Source organism: Mercenaria mercenaria, chromosome 14 (assembly GCF_021730395.1).
Source record: "Mercenaria mercenaria strain notata chromosome 14, MADL_Memer_1, whole genome shotgun sequence".
Lineage (NCBI taxonomy): Eukaryota > Metazoa > Mollusca > Bivalvia > Venerida > Veneridae > Mercenaria > Mercenaria mercenaria.
Genome location: NC_069374.1, coordinates 10,404,578 through 10,420,434, shown reverse-complemented (window position 1 = coordinate 10,420,434; position 15,857 = coordinate 10,404,578).

Here is a 15,857-nt window from a genome sequence, read left to right as displayed (position 1 = left end):
AGTAAATAGCTTTCATTTTGATGTGTTTGTTTTACTAACACTGGAAATCAATTGTTTACAGTTTAAATAACATTTTTGACGGAGGTCATATTTCTGCCCATCCCTCCGACCGTCAGTCCGCCCGGCTGTCTGTCTGTTCCCGGATATCTTCTTTTATTATGTACCTATATAAATTCTGTAAAAAAATTGGCTTGTATTTCACCGTTAAATATGAACAGGCAGAAAAAAAACGTGTTGTACCTTTAAATTCCGTATTGTACAATTTTGTATTGTATGCTGCCGGACTACTTTCGTTAATATGCGTGACCTGGTACAGTTCTATAAAGAGCGCGCATTATTATTATTATTATTATTATTATTATTATCATTATTATACCATATTTATATAGCGCCTTTTTAATATAAAAATACACGTTCAAGGGCGCTTTACATGATAACATATGACATGTCACAGATATGAAAAAAGTATAAGAAAACGTAGTATAATTATAAGATATACGCAGTAGAATGAAATTAAACTAAAATGAAGTTATTCAAGCTACATGATATAGTTTGATTCGAATAGTAAATATATGAAACTATTAAAACGACTAGAACAAAATTATGATACTGTTAACAAATCCAAATAATAAATGTTAAGCACTAAAAATCATCTTGATATTTATAATTAAACATATGACTATGAGATTTAAAAAGACAGATCTTTTAAACTGCACAAACAAAATGGTACTGTAGAGGTATACAATAAAAGGGTCATTATAACAAGGGGCTGAATCTGGGAATTTGTATTTGGCTCTCGTGTATTTTGTAAGGTCGGATCACCCGGTGCTTGCGCGTCTCGCGAGATATCCGAACTCGAGCCGAATACAGCATCCCAGATCGAGCTACTGTTATAATAACCCTATTATCTTATTGGAGAGGTCTACCATGACATCTCCATAGTGTTGGCTTTCAAACTAAGATGATTTAGACTCATCTACTAGATTTCACTTTCTAGCGCAAATTACGATGAGCCAGTCTAAAATGGCCCAATGCGCTTGCGCAAAAGTAAGTTTTGGAATCCTCTAAGACGAAAATAAGTGTTCATCTAAAATAAAGAAATATAGTGTAATACTATTGTTACAGATGTTGGAAACGGTTCAGTTATTAATAGCAAAATATATAGACATATATCTACTATTTTTTATTCGCAGTATTCAAAGATATGCATATGCATTGAATCACGTTAAAATATATTTCATTCAATAAAATAAATTTATTGTTTAACTGGCGGTTCGTTAGTTTGGATTACCTATCTCTTCACTGTCGAAAATACATAGGTAGCAGGGTACACTTAGATTCGAAAATTTTGGGCACGGCTAGGCTTACATGTAGCGAGTCGCATTATTGCACTTCCCTAATGAGCAGATTCAGGGTGGCCATTTTATAAATTGCGTGCATGTTTTGTGCTTTTAATTAATGGCAAGATATGCATATGCATTGAATCACGTCAAAATACATTTCGTTCAATAAAATAAATTTATTGTTTAACTGGCGGTTCGTTAGTTTGGATTACCTACCCATTCACTGTCGAAAATACATAGGTAGCAGGGTACACTTAGATTCGAAAATTTTGGGCACGGCTAGGCTTACATGTAGCGAGTCGCAATATTGCACTTCCCTAATGAGCAGATGCAGGGTGGCCATTTTATAAACTGCGTGCATGTTTTGTGCTTTTAATTAATGGCAAGATCAGGACTCTCATACAAGAATACAGAAAGTTATCAAAACGAAAGTTTTACATATTCCATTAAAAATAGCATGCCAAAATCATCAATTTTGCACTTTTTGAATAGCCTGCAATGATCCCGCTGCAGGAACAATGCTCAATTTTATTGCATTTCTCAATTTAATAGTCCCTACTGAACTACATGTTATAAACGGAATGGGGGCCCATCCAGCTCGTTTTCTCACAAAATAGCGAAAAAGTTCCTGAGTATCAATCAACAAGCACGGAACCCTTCCGTGATTTGAATTTCCCGCGCCAAGGTGACGCACCGATTCATACAAAGCTAGCAGCAGTTAGTTTTACAACTTACATCAGAATTTTACATGTATCGGCTGTTTAAATTTTCTAAAGAATTAACAATCATTATCTCTCACCTTAATTTACAGACATCCAAAATCACGAAGTTCTAATTATAACAAAAATTCGAAGTGTACCCTGCTACCATAGTACGACGGGAACCAGACTAGCGGTTCGTTTGTTACGTTCCCTTGAACCACGGAAGATCTGCCGGAATAGGAAGAGCTCTTCCTAGGTAGAATATCGATACGTTCAAGTCCCTGGACCTTATGAAGTATATTATTAGAAGATACTAAATGTCATGTTTCAGCTACAATTTTCTGTGTAAATAACAATGAACAACATGCTCTTATCAGCATTTCTAATCTTTCACTTCTTGCGGGACTATCCTCATGGCCCTTGTTTTGAAGGTCTGTCTTTAGGAAATGAAAACATGCCTGACCCTGATGCAACGAAACCATGGTTACGTAAACAAGACAAGTGATAATAAGAAGGCGATGGTGGCCCGGTCCTAGATCGCTCACCTGAATTTCAGAGCTTAATCAGGCTAGTGAGTGTGTAACTTTGGAAGAGGACCATGATATGCTTCAGGTGTGGAAAATTCCAGAGGCAGCAGAAGTTAACTACATAATTTAGTGTGACAAATGAACACTATATGGTATTTCGGCCTTTAAAATTAGGTGGGAAAAATAAACAACACACAAACAGCTAAGTCTGGCTGAGGGTATTTCGGAAGGTATCTTTAAAATGGTTCCACTTTTGTCTCTAATTGCCCCTTAAAAAGGCCGAGTGCCCCCATTTGCATTAAATTAAGAGATGACCTGATAGTGATGTTACAGACCAAGCTTGGTGAGAAAAGACCCTATAATACTAATCAAGTTCGATGAAGATGCATCCAACGGTTCACGAGAAGAAGTTTTAAAGTTAAAGACATTTCTATATTTAGCTTTAGTGACATCTGAAAGGGTGCTGGTGCCCCCATTGAACAAGTTTTGGGCAAGAACTTACAATGATGCTACTGACCAAGCTTCGTGAATATCCATCATGCTGGTAATAAAAAGGAATCGTTTAAAGATATTTGCATCTTTATTTTATTCCGAATTACATCCAAAGGATGTTCATGTTCTACGCAAAATAGTCCCATTCATGAAAAATGCGGATGAATTATCAATGAACAAGCAGCTCTTATTCAACCTGTATCCACTCACACTGACCATTTAAATTATATAAGATCTATCAACGAGGTATTAAGGTATTTCAGCCTATGGTTACATCACAAGCTAGGTCAGGCAGAGTTCATCTTAGATATGAGGCACATTAAATTTGTATTTGTTTCTCATTCATGTATATTGATTGACAGGCATTTAAACAGAAAATAAATCTACCAAAAAACCCGCAACCATCAGACATATCAAGGCTTTGATTTTCTATTTGTAGCAACAATGACCTTGACTTTGACCTCATATGCAACCCCAAACTCCATTTCTATGCAAGCTACCTAAATATCAAATTCCATTGTATTCTGTTACTGCTAGCAAAAATTATTGAGCAGAAACCAAAAGTTGATACCACCTGCACTACGACATTCACCAATCTGAATAACAAGGTGATTTTTTTAAACTTGGTTAAACAAGGCAGTCTGAAAGAGAACTAAATCCCCCGCCACTGTTATGGATGGTGAAAGGGTAAACCTTTGACCCTGAGCTGTGACCCTGACCTTGAACTGACATGGCTGACTCGTGAAATATGCACATCGTCTTGATGAGGTGATTATTTGACACAAGTTTCATGAAAATCCTTCAAAGGGTATAGAAGATACAGAGCTCAAACCTTTGACCTTGAGTTGTGATCTTGACCTTGAGTTGACATGGCTGACTCATAACTTCTGCACATCCTCTTGATGAGGTGATCATTTGACCCAAGTTTCATAAAAATCCTTCAAGGGGTTTAGGAGATACAAAGCGGACACAAAATGGAAGGCTCAAAACGTTGACCCTAAGTTGTGACCTTGACATTAATCAGGCATGGCTGACTCATAAGTTCTGCGCATCATCTTGATGAGGTGATCACTTGACTCAAGTTTTATAAAATTCTTTCAAGGAGTTTAGGAGATACAGGGCAGACACAAAATAGAAGGCTCAAACCTTTGACCCTGAGTTGTGACATTGCCCTTGAGCCAACATGGCTGACTTATAAGTTCTGCACATCGTCTTGATGAGGTGATCATTTGACTCAAGTTTCATGGAAATCGTTAAAGGGGTTTAGGAGATATAGAGCGAACACAAAAGTGTTACGGACAGATGGGCGGAAGGACGGACTGAGACCATTCCTATAACCCCCTACCACTCGTGGCGGGGGATTAAAAAGGACAAGACAATATACCCCATCTTCTTTCAAGTTGCATAGAAAGACCAGTATGTACTGTTTTATCTATAGAAAACACTCTGAAGCTTTAACTAGAGTGCAAGTTTGGCCAGAGCTGCAAATTTATGTGCTTTAACCACTATACTTTCTTACTGCAGAGCCTGACAAAAGATAACTTGGGTCCCCATGTTTTTCACCTTTTAGCCACTCACTCTATGAAAAGGAATCTTCCATACTGTAGCACCCAAGCATTGTGTTAAGTTTGAAAGTCTTAGCCATTAACACTTTCTGACACAAGTTAGAACGAGAGTGGTAACGGATGGATCGATGGACCTCGTAACGAGTAGTTCCAGTTATTTAACAAGAACATTCAAGGCCCTACGTCGCTCACCTGACCATGACTATTTTACCTTGAGTCTGTATGACATACTGAATCACGAATGGTAAAAACTGTGTTTTGTATAAAAATCATAAAACAGGTCAAGTGCCCCAATTCAAACAAATTCAAGAGAGAGCCTTACAAGGGTAAAAAAAGTAATTGAAAGATATTTTTATTTTCACCACTAGTGTTCTCTTACAGGGGCTAGGAGTCCCTATTTGAGGAAATTGACCAGAGGACATTTTAAGAATGCTAAAAAAAACAAGCTGGATGAAGATCAATCAAGAAATTCATGAGAAATGTTATTCTACTTTAAGACCTAGTAGGAGCTGTCGAAATGTATTTCTATTTTGAATGCTACCAGCCCCTAAAGGGGGGCAAGTGCCCCTGAAATTTGGGAGAGGAACTTATAATGGCACTAAAGTCTAAATTTGATGAAGATCAATCAAGCAGTTTATGCGATTGTCATTTAAATGTATTTTTATTTTCAGCTTTAGCAAACCCAAAAGAGGACCAAGTGATCCCCTTAGAAGAAATTGGTTACAGGACCTTACAGTGATGGTACATGACAAGTTTTATACCGATTCAATATAATTCATGAGCAGCAGTTATTTCAAGGCATGTCTATATTTAGTTCTAGTCGCCCCTTAAACATTTCAAACAAGTTGGAAGAAGACCTTTCAGTGTAACCCTAACCCTTACAGAACAAGCTAAAACAAGTGAATGATTCAATGAAGTATTGCCATGCAGTACAAAGACACCTATTTGTCTCACTGCATAATAGCATAATGAACTGATATCTGTCAATGACGTATAAAAAATAGTGTACTATATATACGATATGTTATAACAAATCACATGGATTAAAATTTGCATATACAAAAACCTACAGCTGTTAATTCTATACAAGTCCGCACGAAACTCTTTACCAGGCAGAGATATGTCAAAATACACCTAAAAATTGGATGAAATAATTATGCATGTTGTACCACAGAAAAGTGGTATCGATTTGTCCCTACGGCCAAGTATAAAAAGTTACAATATAAGCTATTCAAGGTAACAACAAAGGGTAGGAATTCTTAAAACAAGGGTGTCTCAAGGCAGTGCCAAGCTACACCAAAAGTCTTCCATGCATGAAGAAGAAATGATATGGACAAAGTAATTCTTGAAGTTGACCTCTAAATGTGACCTTGACCTTAGACCTAGGGACCTGGTTCTTGCGCATGACACTCCATCTCATGGTGGTGAACATTTGTGCAAAGTAATATTAAAATCCCTTTAAAGATTGCCGAGTTACAGACCGGACAGGAAGAAAAGCCATTTTGGCCTTTGACTTCCAAGTGTGACCTTGACATTTCAGCTAAGGGCCCGAGCACACATTTTCTCATCCAGGGGAATATTTGCGCCAACTGATATTTAAATCCTATTTTCGCATAACAAAATTATAGACCGGACAGGAAAAAATCATACTGCCCTTTAAGATAGGGTTCTAGGTCTTGCGCATGGTGGTCATCTCATCAAGGGGACCATCTAAGCCAAGTAATATTGTAATTCCTTGATAGGACCGGACAGGACCTTTGACCTCAAATTGTGACCTGGACCTGAGCTAGGGTTCCGGGTTTAGCGCATGGCACATCGTCTCATCATGGGGAACGTCTGTGCCTCGTAATGTTAAAATCCCTTCATGGATGGCAGTGTAATATACCGGACAGTAGGCCTTTGACCTCCAATCGCGACCTTGACCTTCAAGCCAGGGGTCCGGGTTTTGCGCATGTCACATTGTTTTCTCATGGGGAACATTTGTGCCAAGCAATATTAAAATCCCTTAATGAATGACAGTTATGGACTGGACACGAAACAGACCCTGTTCATGTCATGTTAATATTTGACTGCCAAGTGTGACCTTAACCTATGAGCTAGGGGTCTGAACGTTGTGCACGGCACATCATCTTTTTATGAGGTACATTTGTGCCAAGTAATATTCAAGTCCCTTCATGGATGGCAAAGTTATGGAACGGACAGGAAAAAAGCCCCATTGACATTTGACCTTCAATTGTGACCTTGACCTTAGAGCCAGAGGTCTGGGTTTTGCGAATGACATGCATCTCATCATGGGGAACATTTATGCCAAGCAATATTAAAATACATTAATGAATGACCAGAGTTATTGACTAGACACAAAATTGGGAAGGATATATGCGACTGAAAAGTGTATTCCTATAGTCCCCGAAACTGGTTTTCAACCGGTAGAGACTAAGCTACTTATTCATAAAAAGATGTTGATTTTTTTTTCTATTTTAAGCTCTGGCGACCCGTAAACAGTGCCAAGCATCCAAAGTTGAACAAATCTGGGAGAGGACCATATGAAGACCTATCAAGCTGTCCATACGATGTGTTATTTAAATGTATTTCTGTTTTCAGCTCTAGTGGCCCCATGTAGGGGACAAGTGCCCCCATTTTACCTAAGTTGAGAGTGGAACTTACAATGATGTTACAGACCAAGAAAATCAAGAAGTTCATGAGAAGTGCTTAAAGGTTTTTCTGTTTTTAATACTAGTGGTCACTAAAAAGGGCCAAGTTCCCATATTTGAACAACTGTGGCAAACAAGAGGGCCATCATGGCCCTATATCGCTCACCTGAGTACCATTGCTCTTAATGATAAGATCAAGTTTTGACATAGATCACATAGGCATACACATTAAATATCATCATGATAAATATTTTTTTGCAACAGTCCCTTTTTACCTATGGGTCACGTACTAGTCAGGGCCAATCTCCATACCTAGTTTGAGGGTCCTAAGCTCAAATGCTTCATCTTTGTACTAGCACGACCATTCCTTACCCTGGAAGACTTAAATAACATTTAAAACCAATCTCATTAGATGCTGCTGAGGTATATTCATTTACATAAAGGGAGGTAATTTGTCATAAATTCAGTCAAAAGTTACCTACCCTGATTGTCCAAGTCCATTTCATGGCATAAATGACATTTCAAATCAGTATCTTGGTCACTGAGATACATCCATTTTAATTTGAAACAAAGGGAGGTAATTTGACATAAATCAGTTCATAGTTATCTGCCCTGATTGTCTCAGTCCAACTAATGACAATAATGAAATTTCAAATGTCTATAAATATTAATAAACATAAAAAATAAAGGGAGGTAATTTGTCATAAATACAGTCAATATGTATCTTCACTGACTGTCCAAGTCCATCTGATGGCATAAATGAAATTTCAGATCAGTATCTTCATTAGTTACTGAGTATACCCATTTTAATTTGAAATAAAGGGAGGTAATTTGACATAACACCAGTCCATTGTTATTTACCCTGATTGTCTGAGTCGAACTACTGACAATAATGAAATTTCAAATGAGTCCTGTAAGTACTTACCGATATAAATCCATTTTGATTAAAATCAGGGGAGGTAATCAGATATAAATTAACTCGAGAACCTATGATTGGACCTGACCGATTCATCATGGAGTTCAAGATTTATTGTTGTTGAAGATATTTTGCAAGTTTGTATCAAATCAAACCATAAAAGAAGTCTCTATATGGCTGCAAACGCCAAAATAGCAAATTTATGACCTTTAAGGGCCGTAACTCTGGAACCCTTGATGGGATCTGGCCAGTTTTCGAAAGGAACCAAGATATTATGCCAATACAAGTTGTATGCAAGTTTGATTGAAGTTGTTTGCAAAATGTTGTCTCTTTCCTGTTCACAAGCAAAAAATTGCAAATGTTGGCCCCTTAAAGAGAATTCCTATAGTTTTTTTCCTTTAATACCGGTAGATTTTTTTTCAAATTCACATATAAGATAGGAAAATTTGTGCTGAAAACAATGAACAAATAAAAACAATGGGTCACCAGGCTTGTTTTTGTAAAAAATTGTTTTGAACACACCCACGCTGAAACTGCTAGCAAATTTTCAACATTTTCTGCTTTTTTATAAATACCAACCAAAATACGCATCAAGACAGCACAATAAAGTTTATTCTTTTTACAGATTTTATTATATACGTATTTGATATCATAGTCATAATTGTAATACTATATCATTACAATAGTGGGTACAAATGAGAAAAAAAAATCTTGTTTCATATAATTATTCACTTTTGCAAACTTTTTTCATTGAAAAATACCCATAGTAAAGAATGTTTTTAAATTTTGAAAAAACTGTTTCATAGATTTTTTTCCTGTTTTCCTTGTGTATAGATGATTGTATTGTGAACATATAAATGGCCAAAAATGTATGGGTCACCAGGCTAAATTGTATGTTAAGATCGCTTGAATACAACACTTGTTCAGACGAAAAATGGCGTGAACCCGGTCAAATTGATTATATTTGTTAGAAGTTAAAACAAAATTAATGAAAAATGTTAAACCTTTCTTTAATTGAATACTAAATGATCTGAAAGAAGATATTGTCTTACCAACATACATGTAAAGTTAATTGTTTATCATTATTTGAACAATACTGTCTTTGTACTAAAATGCGCTGTCAAAACACAGCCACAAATGGCAAGTTGCATGATAGATTTCAGGCATGATACATGTCAATACAACATAAACCAGAATCAACATTTGATTACTGATAAAAACTTATTTAAAAATGTTATTTTATTCAAGATTCCTTATATTTAAAATTTTCTTTCGAATGTTTCAACAAAAGTTGACCACTTTTATTTTCCATAGATAGTGTCGGCTGCGCAGGAAGATGCGCATAAAAAACTATAAGAATTCCCTTTAAGGGGCCATAACTCTGAAACCCATGATGGGATCTGGCCAGTTTTCGAAAGAAAATGAGATATTATGCCAAAACAAGTTGTGTGCAAGTTTGATTAAAGTTGATTGCAAAATGTGGTCTCTATTGTGTTCACAAGCCAAAAATAGCAAATTTTGGCCCTTTAACGGGCCATAATTCTGGAACCCATGATGGGATCTGGCTAGTTTTCAAAAGGAACCGAGATATTATGCCCATACAAGTTGAGTGCAAATTTGATTAAAATCAAATACAAAATGTGGTCTCTATCATGTTCAAAGGAAATTGTGAACGGATGGACTGATGACGGGCGATCACAAAAGCTCAACCTGTCACTGAGCTAAAAAAACTTACACTGATGCACCAAATCAATTTGATGAAGACACATCAAGTACTTCATAAGATGTTTAAAGGTTTTTCTATTTTTAAGCCAAAGCTGTCCCTTAAAGGTGTTGAGCACCCTAATTTAAACAAGTTTGGGAGAGGCCCTTACAATCATAAAAAGTCGAAGTCTGATGAAGATTCATCATGCGCTTCATGAAAAGAGATCAGTTAGAGGTTTTTCTTGTTTTAGCTCTGGTGGCCCCTGATAAGGGCCAAGCAAAGGACATTGCCAGGATGCTACAAGCCAAATTTAATCAAGATGCATCACGCGGTTCATGAAAAGAAGTCGCTCTTAGACTTTTCTGTTTTTAGATATAAGAGAAGTCGAGTGCCCTCATTCAAACAAAATTCAGCGACTAGCTTACAATGATGCTACAGACCAAGTTTGATAGAGGTCCATTGACATAGTCATGAGAAGAAGCTGTTCAAGGGTTTACCTATTTTTAGCTCTAGTGCCCTTAAAAGGAACCAAGTGCCCTCATTTTAATTTGAGACGACTTTACAGTGAAGATAATCAATAAAGCAGTTCATGAGAAGTTGTTCAAAGGTTCTCTTGTTTTTTCTCTCTGGTAGCCCCTAAAAGGGGCCAAGCATCTTTATTTGAACAATTTGGGAGTGGACCTTATTATGATGCTTCAGAACAAATTTGAAGAATCGTCATGCAGTTCATGACAGGAAGTTGTTAAAAGGTTTTTCTACTTTTAGCTCTAACTGACCCAGAAAGGAACCAGTTTGAATAAATTTGGAAGAGGGCCTTATAGTGATGCTACAGACCAAGTTTGATGAAGATCCATCAAAATCATGAGAAGTTGTGTAAAGCTTTTTCTATTTTTAGCTTTAGTGGTCACTTAAGGTGCTATGTGCCCTCATTTAAAAAAAAAAGCGGCAAGGACCTTGCCAGGATGCTATAGATCAAGTTTGGTGTGATTCTAACCAGTAGCTGAAGAGATGTTTATGTAAACATAAAACTGCTGTTCTTGTCACTTTTTGGAGATGTTCTAACAAAGCAAATATGTCTTAATACAGAGATTCTTGTGCTTATGTGCTGTTAAAAGACCTTTTTATGTGCCTGTTCCATTGCAAAGCCCAAAAATGGATATTCAAAAGGAAACTAGAAGATGCTTTTGCAAAAAGCGCATGTCTCCCCCGATGCAAATTTGTTTAGGCAAGAAATCAATAGCGAAAATCAAAGAGACACTGATGGTTGGCTGCAATAGGGATCATCTACTTGGCATGTCCTGTCATCCCACTAAGTTTCAACATTCTTGGCCTAGTGGTTCTCAAGTTACTGTTCAGGCTCCTGTGACCTTCACCTTTGATCAAGTGACCCCAAAATAAATAGGGGTCATCTACTCTGCATGTCCAATCACCCTATTAAGTTTCAACATTCTACATTTCAACATTCTAGGTCAAGTGGTTCTCAAGTTACTGTCCTGAAATGATTTTACATGACCAGGCCCCTGTGACCTTGACCTTTAATAGACTAACCCAAAAATCAATATGGGTCATCTACTCTGCATGTTCAATCATCCTATGAAGTTTCAACATTCTGGATTAAGTGGTTCTCAAGTTATTGTTCAGAAATGGATTTCGATGTTCAGGCCCCTGTGACCTTGACCTTTAACGGAGTGACCCCAAAATTAATTAGGGTCATCTACTCTGCATGTCCAATTATCCTATGAAATTTTAACATTATGGGTCAAGTGGTTCTCAAGTTATTGATCGGAAACGGTTTTCCATGTTCAGGCCCCTGTGACCTTGACCTTTAATAGAGTGACCCAAAAAATCAATAGGGGTCATCTACTCTGCATGACCAATCATTTTATGAAGTTTCAACATTCTGGGTCAAGTGGTTCTCAAGTTACTGACCGGAAACGGTTTTCAATGTTCAGGTCCCTGTGACCTTGACCTTCAATAGAGTGACCCCCAAAATCAATAGGATTCATCTAATTTGCATGTACAATCATCCTATGAAGTTTCAACATTCTGGGTCAAGTGGTACTCGAGTTATTGATCGGAAATGGTTTTCAATGTTCAGGCCCCTGTGACCTTGACCTTTAACGGAGTGACCCCAAAAACAATAGGGGTCATCTACTTTGCATGTACAATAATCATATGGAGTTTCAACATTCTGGGTCAAGTGGTTCTCAAGTTATTGGAAAAGGTTTTCAATGTTCTGGCCCCTGTGACCTTGACCTTTGATGGAGTGACCCCAAAAACATTAGGGGTCGTCTACTCCAGCAGCCCTACCACCCTATGAAGTTTCTAGGTCAAATGGTTCTCCAGTGGCTCTCCAGTTATTGATCAGAAATGAAGTGTGACAGCGGGAGTGGGGGCCAACTCGGACATTCCTGTGCATTTTGAAAATTTGAAGAAGTTGAAGAACAATAAATAAGTTAGAACAGGTTTTATGCTAGAATGTTCGTTTCCTATTATGACAAAATAAACATCCTTATAATCTCCTACCAAGCAAAACATCAACCAATCCCCTGGGATTCTGCAGATGTTGCAACATGAAACTAGATGTGTGTCCATAGGACACAGGTACCCACACTCCTGCCACTGTACATGGTTTTATGGCTCAGGTTAAATATTTTTTAAGATGTTTGCAACACAAACTTTTAAGTACCTTATGTGTAGTTTTCACTTAGTTAGCCATAACTCTGGCCTAGCTGAGTAAAATCCTAAAGAGGACACTTCACAGGCTATAAAACAATCCTTTAATGTTTTATGATTCTAGGTCAAGAACATTTTAACATACATGTTTTTTGAGTAAGTCTGGACAAGAAGTCTGGTCTTGTGTAATGAAAAAACTTAAAAAACAAAGTAAGTCAGGGGCCATAACTCCTACACGACTGAATGAATCCAGACGCGAAACCCCAGGTGCACAACTACACATGCTGACCAACATTCCTGTAAACTTTGGTGACTCTAGGTCAAATACTTTTGGAGCTTGGAGCTACGCGCGACACATTAAAACTAGAGCTGCTTTTGAGAAAAACGAATGTCTCCCACAATTGCCTAATCATCTAAATAGCAAGTCAGTCTTTATATACTGTTTACTCACTACAATTCAAGGGCCAGAACTCCAAAATGCCTGGACCGATTCGGCTCATAATCGAACTTGTCCGAGGTTTGTTCAAGTTTGGTGAAGATCAGATGCGAAATGTTCGACTTAAGAGTGCAGACAAGAGTAAAAAGGCCGATTTTTCAGTAATTCAAGGGTCGTAACTCCAAAATGCCCGGACTGATTTGGCTAGTTATCGAACTTGGCTGAGGTCTCATGGTCAAACACATTTTGTTCAAGTTTGGTGAAGATGGATGAGAAATGTTCGACTTAGAGTGCCGACAAACTTTGTGACAGACAGACATACACACAGACAGACTGGAGTAAATCAATATGTCTGGTGGGAGACATAATGACCAATTTTTACTAAATCGGGGGCCATAACTGAATGAATCCGGACGCGAAACCCCAGGTGCACAACTACACATGCTGACCAACATTCCTGTAAAGTTTTGTGACCCTACGTCAAATACTTTTGGAGCTAACCACAACACAACACTAAAACAAGAGGACCATGATGGTCCTGAATCGCTCACCTCTTCCCACATGACCCAGTTTTGAGTATGACGTCATTTTTTCTATTATTTGACATAGTGACCTAGCTTTTGAGCTCATGTGACCCAGTTTTGAACTTGACCTAGATATTATCAAGATAAAAATTCTGACCAATTTTCATGAAGATCCATTGAAAAATATGGTCTCTAGAGAGGTCACAAGGTTTTTCTATTATTTGACCTATTGACCTAGTTTTCGAAGGTACGTGACCCTGTTTTGAACTTTACCTAGATATCATCAAGGTGAACATTCTCACTAATTTTCATGAAGATCTCATGAAAAATATGGCCTCTATAGAGGTCACAAGGTTTTTCTATTTTTATACCTACTGGCCTAGTTTTTGACCGCACGTGACCCAGTTTCAAAACTGACCTAGATATCATCAAGGTGAAAATTCAGACCAACTTTCATACAGATCCCATGAAAAGTATGGCCTCTAGAGAGGTCACAAGGTTTTTTTATTATTTGACCTACTGACCTAGTTTTTTAAGGCACGTGACCCAGTTTCAAATTTGACCTAGATATCATCATGGTGAACATTCTGACCAATTTTTATGGAGATCCATTCACAAGTATGGCCTCTAGAGAGGTCACAAGGTTTTTCTATTTTTAGACCTACTGACCTAGTTTTTGACCGCACATGACCCTGTTTCGAACTTGACCTAGATATCATCAAGATGAACATTCAGACCAATTTTCATACAGATCCCATGAAAAATATGGCCTTTAGAGAGGTCACAAGGTTTTTCTATTATTTGACCTACTGACCTAGTTTTTGAAGGCACGTGACCCACTTTCGAACTTGACCTAGATATCATCAAGATGAATATTCAGACCAACTTTCATACAGATCCCATAAAAAATATGGCCTCTAGAGAGGTCACAAGGTTTTTCTATTATTTGACCTACTGACCTAGTTTTTGATGGCACGTGACCCACTTTCGAACTTGACCTAGATATCATCAAGGTGAACAATCTGACCAATTTTCATGAAGATCTTGTGAAATATATGGCCTCTAGAGAGGTCACAAGGTTTTTCTATTTTTAGACCTACTGACCTAGTTTTTGATGGCACGTGACCCAGTTTCGAACTTGACCTAGATACCATCAAGATGAACATTCTGACCAACTTTCATAAAGATCCCATGAAAAATGTGACCTCTAGAGTGGTCACAAGCAAAAGTTTACGGACGCACGCACGGACGCACTGACGCACGGACGGACGACGGACACCGCGCGATCACAAAAGCTCACCTTGTCACTTTGTGACAGGTGAGCTAATGACAAATTTTTACAAAGTCAGGGGCCATAACTCCTACACGACTGAATGAATCTGGACGCAAAATCTCAGGTGCACAACTACACAAGCTGACCAACATTCCTGTAACGTTTTGTGACCCTACATCAAATACTTTTGGAGCTAGGCGTGACACAACATTCTCGGAAGGATGGACGGATTGATGGACAAGAGCAAATCTATATGCCCCCACCACTCATGGGGGGCACAAAAACTTGGGTTATCCCTACACTGTGGATGCCGAACCATCTACCTTTACTACTAGCTCAGCCTGATCTGGTTGAGGCGAGTTACACAGGAGGTATAGTATACAGACAATCAACTTATTGTCTACACTTCTAATTATATGGAGAACAAGCAAATTCGATGAACTGGTATCCCCCGCCGAAAGGGTTTGTGGTGAGGAACAGCAAAACAGTATGTCCGGCAAAAAGTTAAGGATGTTTCTAAGAGGCAAATAATTTCATTAGTCAAAATCAGTTTAACAGAAAATGAACAAAGACACAAACAAGAGGGTTATGATGACCCTGGATCGCTCACCTGAGTAATATGAGCTACATGTTTCAAATGTCAAACTGATGCTAAAATATTAAGAAAGTCAGTAGGTCACATTCATGGTCAATGGAAGTCAGTTTTAAGATCGTTGTGCAAAACTGTACATGTCATCCAAATTTCAAGGCTGTACCTTAAACAAGAAGGCCAAAGAGGGCCCTGTATTGCTCACAGGACCTATTGACCTAAAGATCATCAAGATTAACATTCTGACAAAGTTTCATTAAGATATGAACATAAATGTGGCCTCTAAAATGTTAACTAGCTTTTCCTTTGATTTGACCCGGTGACCTAGTTTTTGACCCCACATGACCAAGATTCGAACATGACCTAAAGATCAACAAGATTAACATTCTGACTAAGATTCATGAAGATATAGTCATAAATGTGGCCTCTAGAGTGTGAACAAGTTTTTCCTTTGAATTG